The following is a 9,387-nucleotide window of genomic DNA, read 5'->3' as shown; positions in this document are numbered from 1 at the left end:
TTAGTGTCCTAAGCTGAACTACCTTCATTATAATACTAAAAATCACACTCGTAGGTCAAGAAGACCCTTGCCCAGGTGAAGACCCTTCCCTTGAGCACGCGTGGTAGCTATACCTTCATGCTGTAATCGTATGTAAATTACTAACCAATCAAATAGAGGCAGGAGGTACTAATAATGGTGTTGTAAAATGTGTATAAAAGTCGTGCGGAGAGTTCTGATGGGTGTGCACGCTAGGAGGAACAATCCCCCGTGCATCCAGCACTGCAATAAAGAATGCCTACCTTCTGAAACTCAAAACAACTCTTAGAGGGTTTCCCTTTAACCGGATTTTATGTTAACAGGGAGGACGCTGAGGAGAAGCTCGGCACGGCTGTCCATGGCTCCATGGCCCATGGCCGCCTGGGAGGATGCTGAGGAGGAGCCCGGCACGGCTGTCCGTGGCTCCATGGCCCATGGCTGCCTGGGAGGATGCTGAGGAGAAGCCCGGCACGGCTGTCCGTGGCTCCATGGCCCATGGCCGCCTGGGAGGATGCTGAGGAGAAGCCCGGCACGGCTGTCCGTGGCTCCATGGCCCATGGCCGCCTGGGAGGACGCTGAGGAGGAGGCGTGGCTCTGAGGGCATGGTTTCACTACCGAGCGGTACCATCATCTGCTAGTTGTGAGGGAAAGCTGTGCCCTGGCCTGTGTCCCTGCCACAGCCATAACTTCTGCTTCGGACGGGTTGAATCAAGGCACTGATCGTTTTTGTTAGAACAGGGCGTTTCCTGATCCACCTCATCCTGTGGCCAAACTCCAAGGGCTCATCCAAGGGAAGCGGGGGAACGCGTCACTGCAGACCCAGGGAAAGCCGAGGCTGTTTTGGTCATAACCTGCGCTTGTGTGAATGCAATGCAAAACAAGGTAGCTAACGGGTTAGGCCTCATTAGATAAATCCTGCTGTAGCGCCTCTGAAAGGCAATGGCTTGTCCACGCTTTCTAAAAGGCCTAGAATTTATAATTAGTCAATAAAACAGTGGGAGAATAATGAATAAGTGTTTAGAAGTAGAGAATACATAACCAATTGCAATTAAACTTTATCCCTTATTTTTCCATTATTATACAGCCACCAAAGACAATTATGGGATTCTTTCCATATAATTCTGCTTTAAGTTGCATCTAAAAACATGACACATGTATACTGGCTCCTGGGGAAATGCCTTTTTCAACACAGCAGAGCAATTTAATTTCAATAATCCGTTGTATAATTTGTTTGGCCAGATAACTAATTTTAATCAAGCCAAGGCTGAAAAAATAGGGGGTTTTCCCCCCTGTTTTAATTTGAGCTGAAAATATATAATGAACTAAATTATAGGTGCTTTTGTAATGCCACCACTGGAGGGAATCACATCTGGACTTAAAAAAATTATTGTAGTTAACAAACAAAAACATTTGTGCCAATCCTGAAGATACTGAAATGGCATTCACTCTGCTGGTGTAAGTAGCCCCGTTACCTGCAAGTGCATCCTCTACAGAAGGAAATTGCTTCACTGCTAACAACGCCTTCCAATAAATTAACAAAGCTACTGGGAACATTTATTACAGAGGCAAATCCATATTTAAGGCTTCGGTCAAAGGTGAAATGCAGTCAGTGACTGAAGAGCAGGTGTTCTCACTGGTTTCAGGTTGCAGATGCTGATGGGGGAGGTGGAGGTGTCAATTCAGTTTTGATTTGGTCCAGTTCAGTGTTTGATGTTGCATTTCAGTGTTTATTTGTTACTGAAGCCGTTGGTGTGTCCATTTCTGTATGATAAGCACAATAAAAATGAGATATTTTGATTTACAAGGCACAAATATGTCAGTGTGTCTCCACAGAGACTACAAAATATTCACTTTAGCAATATCAGAAAACAATCAGAAATTAGTTAGAAATATAAAAAATAGAGAACCTTTTCAAATGTTGAGAACAATTTACATTTTATAATTATTTAAAAAATCAATAATAATTTTACACAGTGTCTCAACTTACCTCTTTTTTTTTCAGCTAGTAATGCAATGCTAGCTTTCAAATCAAGAGTAAAGAAATATAACTTAACATCCATTTCTGCTACCTACTGCAGAAGCTGTTTTAAGGAAAATAGCTTCCAATCTTTGAATAAAAAATCTGAGGTCATGCGCCGTAAGACTTAAAGAAGTCAGTGTGTGTATGGTTAAAAGTAAGTGTGTAAATATTTCTTTGAGAAATGCCTGATAACAGTAACAAATGTCTAATTACAGAAGTGTCCACAACAGGTCAAAATTCTGTCAAATATAGAGCAGGGCTACGGATGAAAACTGTGTGCAGTAGACATTTATTCAGCTTCAAGCGCATGAACGGTCTGTTGAAGTCCGTTAGACCGCTCTTTTGCTTGAAACAGCATGTAAGCAAATCCTTGCAAGTCCTGAATCGTGAAAACGCTTGTTCGTGTTCAACAAGTCTTTGGTGAGCGTGAACAGGACTCACGCCAAAGCAGGCAGGCGCAGGAGAGAGCGCCGAGGTAGGGCAGGCAATTCCCAGATTGACCCTGTTTGTGACACAAACTGATTTGAATCAGAATGGAGTAAATTCCAATAAACAGTACTACAATTTTTAGTGAAGCACCGTTTTTTACTCTATTTAAGAGTATTAACAAACTGGAACCTGCTTTTAGCGTCAGAAGTATTCTAGGAGAAATAACCCTCATTTGCCCCAAATTACATTCCTAAGAAAGGCTTTGTGAAACAAATGGAAGTAAAGCAAACATACGGTGGTATTGGACTGCAGTAGCAAGTGATTTGTAGTGCAAGTGGTCTCTTTTCGATACACTAAATAATCAAACCATTGTCAGGAGATGAAAATACACTTTAAGGAAAAGCAGCAGCACTTTAAAAGGGTTTTCTTTGGCTCTTGACAGAAGGGTTCTGTGAAAATCCAGATCCCTGCCTTGGCTGTATTGGATTCATGGTTCCCGAAGATCTGTCATGACGCTGGAATTGTGTGGCTGCAGCTGAGATGTACAGTATGTTGTCCTGGATGAGCTGTTCTTCTGAAAGAGTGTCCATTTTAGTGTGGTGCATTTGCTGTGATAAAACCCCACACTCCCGCCCTCCCTTTGAAGAATAATGACACTCTCATCTGAGAGAAGAGGAGATCTTTTTCTTTCTCTTTTGTTCTGTTTTGTCAGTGTCAGCTCTGAAGCGGTGACAGACAAACAGCCAGTCTCTTGAAGATGGACATGCTTTATTGTGTAAATTTCTGGCCTGGTAATTTACACATGATATTGTCTGGCTGAAAAGCACCAGCATCTTCTCTAGGTGCTTTTGTGCCCTGGGAGTTGCTTTTTTTTTTTGGGAAAACCAATAAAAATGTTAATTCCAAAAGAAGGGAATCTCTGGGTCGTGAGATTTCAGTGCACAAATGGCCTGACCCATGGGGGAGGAAGGGAGCACAGCTCAACCTTCATGATGGCAGCTATTTCCCAGTCTGTGTACCTTCATCATCGTCAGGCATAACTGTTTGATTGCAAAATCAATCCGTGTTGTGTACCCAAATCTCCAGGCTCCAATTCTTCCCACCCCTGTGGAAAAAGTAAAGCTTGGTTAAAAGAAAAAAAGTTTACAGCAGTTTTAAGTTGGGGAATTTAGTCAGTGTTTGAAGAACAAATTCTTCAAATGCAGAAGAATTGCCAGTGTCTTCTTTTGCACACTTCTTCAGTGAAATAGGACCATCTATAGAGAAACAAAGTCTGCAGATGGAATGAGCAGTAGGAAGAAGAGGAATGAGCAGTAGAAAGAAGAGGAATGGCTCACAGACCACAGAGGTAATCTCTGGGGTCTAAGGAGGCTCATGGCACACACAACACAGGGCGGTGCTCCTGGCCCCCACCAGTGCTCCCGCTGCCCTTCAGGGACTGCACCTGCACTGTATTTCTGCCTTCGGACTCAGCAGTGTGAATTCATCCTAGTTTCTAGATGTATCTAAAAAAATCTCCATTCCTCCAAGGAAGATTAATCTTTCCTCAGTGGTACATTTCTCCCGGAACTGAAGGAACAATCCTCCCCCAAGAAACTGATGCAGGGAGCAACAGCGGGTGTCAGAGAGAGCATAGCTATCAAACAAAGGATGGGCCGGATTCACACACAGCTATCTACTCTGCATTACCATAACAAGAGTCACCAGCTTGCATGTTGCTAGCAAGAATTTAGGATCTTTCTTCTTCATAGGCTAAATCCAATCATGGAAGAAAACAACTAGCATGTCCAGAGTGCCTGTAGTGCCTGTTCATGATGGAGTCTTCAAAGAACTTTCAAAGAACTTTGCCAAGATAAATTTAATTTCGAGTGATCTCTGGAGATGGAAACAGGGTATGGAAAGTGTCCTGTCAGCATGGTTAGATGTACTTCAGACCCGTCAGTCAAAAGGAAGATTCGGAAGCACAGAGAGGATACAGAGAAGGAAAACTACAAAGAGAGCAGCACCGTGTGTCATCACAATTGAGGTGATGCGTGGACGCCCAGCAAGCTGCAGTTCGCCTGCTGTTTTTGGTTCTGAGAGCACAGATGTGCCCAGGTGCAAAGTGGCATTCCTAGTGAACACAGCAACGTTTGGCAGGTGAGGACGTGACGGCAGAGTTGGCTCTCAGGGTCAGTTCTGCTCTGGAGGTACGTTTCACATCATTGCTACTCACTGCTCTTGGTCAGCAGTGGGAAGGAGCTTGATGCGAAGCAGAAATGCTCTCTGGATGGCAATGAGCAGGTTGTGGAGCCCCGACACTTGGACAGCCTGGAATCTGAGCAGTAAGGGGAAGTGGGGTTGGGAAGCCCTTGAAACCTCTTCAGGCATCACGCACTGATTCCTGTTTGGGTATGTCACTGTTGCGTGAAAGGGGCAAAACGGTTTTGGCAGAAAATAAACCCCCTTGCGTTCTAACACTCCTCACCAAGGTGGGAGGCTAGGTGTGGCTAGGTTTAAATTCTGAGCGATGCCCAATGTGTTAACAGGCAAAGTAGTTTTGGCAGAAAATAAACCCCCTTGCGTTCTAACACTCCTCACCGTGGCGGGAGGCCAGGTGCGTCTGGGTTTAAATTCTGAGTGATGCCCAATTCACCACTGTCAGTCTAGTTGCGTTTAATATATTAAACTGTTATGATTTGGATACACTAATAGTGGACTGTGCCTTCAGTCTAGTCGTGTTCATGAACCAGTATGGCCACTCTCGAATCTTTGGTCGCGTTCAATGAGAAAGCGAAACGACTCGCTACTTAAAAAAGTGCAGTTTATTTAAGAAACAGATGTATAGGTTCTTATGATTGCTGGTGATAAATACACTGTCTGCAAAGCATGTGCAAATAAAAGTATTGTTAAATATACAAAACGCGCAACAAAGTTATAAACAATACAGCCTGGCTATAAATGTAGGAAAGAGACTCTCTAGAGAGATTTCCAAGTTTCCCGAGGAAGCAGTCGGTATAGTCTAAGTCTTACCCACAGGCGTCCCTGTGGGGGGGAAGAAAGGCCCACCCCGTCGACTGGTCCCAGCAGTCAAAGGCAATCAGTTCTCCTTGACGTGTTCGCGATGGTGTCTTCCCTGATATCCCCCCTTTCTTGGGCTATTTTTATACTATTTTTTACCTTCAAGGTGGAGTTTGAGTGACTTTAGTCATAAATACCTTTATTATGATCGGTGTAAAATTCTCTTGCTTCACATTTAAAGGTACAGATTACGAAAAATTTAGGGCGCAGACTCAAGGAGGAGTGGTCGCACCTTGGAGGTGGGTAGCCTTTGGGATGGAGGTGTGTTTTGGTATTATAATGACATTATAATGAGCAAAGTTCACACAAAGGACAGCATTTCATCAAAATTTGACAGACTGTTGGCTCAGGGTAAAAAGTATGCAGCTTATCAGTTCCACAGTACCATCTCGTTCCCATATCCGCTGTATTATCACAGGGAGAGACCGTGGACTCTCCATTCCACTTCGCCCCCTGTGTTGCTCTGCAAGCAATATTGTACAGGGAATCGCGGATGACATGGTGGATTCTTCGCATACCAGATGTGACTGTATTCTACCCTAGAAACTTCTTGATTTTATACCTTTCCTTAATGTGTGAACAATGCTGTATTTTTGATCATTTTAGTAATTATTGCGCAGTTACCTAAGCACGGCCTGTGTTTCTGCTGTGTCTTCAAATGACATGCCGTATCGGTACCACTTGAGTTGAAGGATCCTCCTGGCAGTGCTGAAGGTGATTGTAAGGGGAGAGGAGTGGTGCTGGAGCTCTGCAGGAGAGTCCCTCTCCAGGATCCCATGCTTTGATGGCTGTTGCTGATGGGATGCAGAGGACAGGACATTGGCTTATCATCTGGTGCATGTTGGCATAGAGGGGTGTCTATGTCAAGCCATGGCAGAGACGCGATAGACTGCCTTCATTTTCTGTGCTGCCTCAAAATCCTTGGAAAGTCTCTTGAAACAGAGGCTGGGAAGGAACTGACCTGTAGGCTGTGTGGGCAAAACAGGAGATTGGAGTCGTCAGCAGAGCTGTCTTGCTGCCCGCGTACCAGACAGCGTCCCGTGCACTCAGCCAGGCTTTGCTTCCCCTCCACCAAACTCATGGTGTGGTGTGAAATGAAGATTGTTGTCTCTGATTTACTTCAGGAGGGCTCCCACTCCTCAGGAGAAACTCCTTGCTCATTCATTTGCTATTTTATTTTCTAGTGGCCAGGCAATATAATCAGAAACAGCCTGCATGTGGTGGGCTGGAGGGTGCTAAATGTCCTAAATGGTTTTAAAATAAGGCTATAGATGGTATTGGCAATGGTAAATGAGGGACAAGGCCTGGGTATCCATAGCTGTCAACCCAAGAGCATCCCTATGACTATGATGTGATACTGCTGAGCCAGCACAAGGCAAAACCTTTTATTACAAATCACAATTCACTGTTAAAGTCAGTAAAGTTCCTGATACTGGAAAACCTTGCACAAACTGGACAACAGCACTTGCTGCAAACAGGGAGGTGAGGGAAGGCCCGAGGGAACGTGTGGTCTTGGAGCAGTACAGCCATATCTGGGCTGGGGGAGCAGGTGGGACAGTGGGATGGAAAAACTTGGCCAACCATAAGTTTTTCAATAGCATCTAGATTTAGTTTCTTACCAAGAACAAGGTGATATCTGATGGAAATTCAAAACAATTCACATAACTGGCCTATGGAACTCATGGCTGTAGGAATTCACTGGGGGATGCTTAGCAAAAGGATGGGATGACAATGAGATAATCCAGAGAGGCTTTCAGCAGTTTTCAAAGGGCCGCTGTGCTGCTCGCATCAAAGCACAGGCTCTCTAAAGAGGCGTCTCATGGCAAATCACTTCTGCCTCTGGCTGGATCAGCTGGTTGTGGCTGCTCACGCTGGCAGAACAGTGGATTTGGCAGACCTCAGGCTTGCTGCAGTCGGACAGTTTCTCTGCATCTGCCCTGAGGTCAGTAGGTATTGGTATCCAGGTGATGCAGGATTTTGGGAATCTGTAGAGCTCAGTGCTACAGTGCACTTCTAGTGCGTGGTCACAGAAGAGATTTTTTGGAGAAGGATGCTCCTGGGTACAACAGACTGTGTTATTGTGTGCTTCATACCTGTGTTACCTGAGCCCAGGAAAATGATCACAAGGTTTTTATGAAGCCGTGGCATCGTTGAGCGAACAGGAAACTGGAACGGAGCGGAGATTAAAAGATTTGTCTGAGACTGCACAGGAAGTCTGTGGCAGAGCTAGGAAGGAGACCTGCGCCACCTAAGTTCTGATTTAGACTAAATAACAGTCATTCTCTGACAATAGGTGCACAAATTTGGTTCTGTGCCGCTGTAGTGGCTGGGCCATGCTGCCAGTCCCTGGCGTGTCTCTTGGGTCCGGGACACAGAAAGCATGTGAAGTCCCCTGCAGTGCCTGATGAGCAGCTGGGGAGGGGATGTCCCCAACACATGAGGTGCTGGTGCAAGAGCAGAGCCTGGAGCAGAGCCTGGTGGACCAGCATTGGGTCTGCTCCAATGGAAGCAGCCAGATGGGACACAGGGTGCTCATGGGGCAGAAAAGGAGTGTTGCAGAATGAGTTAAAGCAATAGAAATAGCTTTAGGGGAGATCCCCACAACACTGGTGTGCTTACAGTATGTTTGCTTCAGCGAGGAGGAGGATTTTCCCTGGCTCTTCACTCCCATTTCTGAGGGTGCAAAATGTGAAGATGTCACCGCCGTTACACGCAGCCCATACATCCTCCGTCTTTGGAGCAAACAGCATGGCTGCGGGAAGGAAGGGGCCAGCACCAGCTCCTCAAAAATGACCCCAGTGGCCTGAAACCCTCCCAGCATCCAGTTCCCGCGGCGCTGTGGCTGGTCTGGGTTGTGGCTGTCGCCCGGTGCCACCGGGGGGCAGCAGCGCCCCGTGGGAGTTCCGGGGTGGCCCTGGGTGGCCCTGGGTGCCAGGGGGCTGGGCACCCTTCCTGCCTTTGCTGGCTCCGTCAGAGGACCACGGCTGCTTAGTGGTGCCTGTGCCAGGGCGACGCTGTCACCATTGATGGCCCCTGAGCAGTCTGTCCCCAGCACTCCCTGCTTACTGCAAGCGGGTTGGACTAGATGACCCTGGCATCCCAAGGTCCCTTCCAACCCTTCTATGATTCTATGATTTGGGGACAGCCATGCTGTGATGGGGAGCAAAGGCTTCTTGCACCCAAGTCCCTGCTCTCCTCTTCTTTACCCTGGCTACTACAAAGAGTCGAGTTCAAGGCCCTGGCGTGGAAGCGGACGCAGCTATCTGTAGGGCTTTGCCTCCGCTCCACCCTACGGGTGGAAAAACCCTCCTGCCCCACTTCCAACCCCTTTCCATTGGGCATCAGAATAGTCCTGGCCTCCCAGGGATGAAGACAGAAGGGAAAGTCAGGGTGTGTTTTGCAGAAAGAGCCAGGATTCCAGAAACTGTGTCTTTACTAGAGAGGTCTGAGAGCTACTTTGACTTAAACCGGGTCCTTAAAGAAGTTCCCGTGGGGTGCTGCTGGGCCCTGTGCTCAGAGCAGAAGCTGCAGGCTCCCTCCCGTGGCTCCTAGCTCTCTTGTTGCTACTCTCACTCTGACAGAGAATTCACCTATCTGTTTTTCACCTGGTATACTGTGTATTTGAGCCCGTGGTTCAGCTGTGTTTGATTTGTGAAAGTGCTGTAAAGTCCTTTAATGAGAGGCCGTGCCCTCACACCCTGGGCACTATTCCAGCACGCTGAAGCCTCTCGTGCATCTGAGATCCCATATAACCCAGGCCAGCAGTGCAGAAATGAGGGACCTGATTGAACATCCTGCGTTAACGAGTCTGCCTTCTGCCTAGTGGCCCTGTAAAAATGGCAGCAAACACTTCTCTGCAG

This window comes from Larus michahellis, chromosome 19 (genome assembly GCF_964199755.1).
Source record: "Larus michahellis chromosome 19, bLarMic1.1, whole genome shotgun sequence".
In the NCBI taxonomy this organism is placed as follows: Eukaryota; Metazoa; Chordata; class Aves; order Charadriiformes; family Laridae; genus Larus; species Larus michahellis.
The sequence above is the reverse complement of the archived record's forward strand: the minus strand, read 5'-3'. Positions refer to the sequence as shown.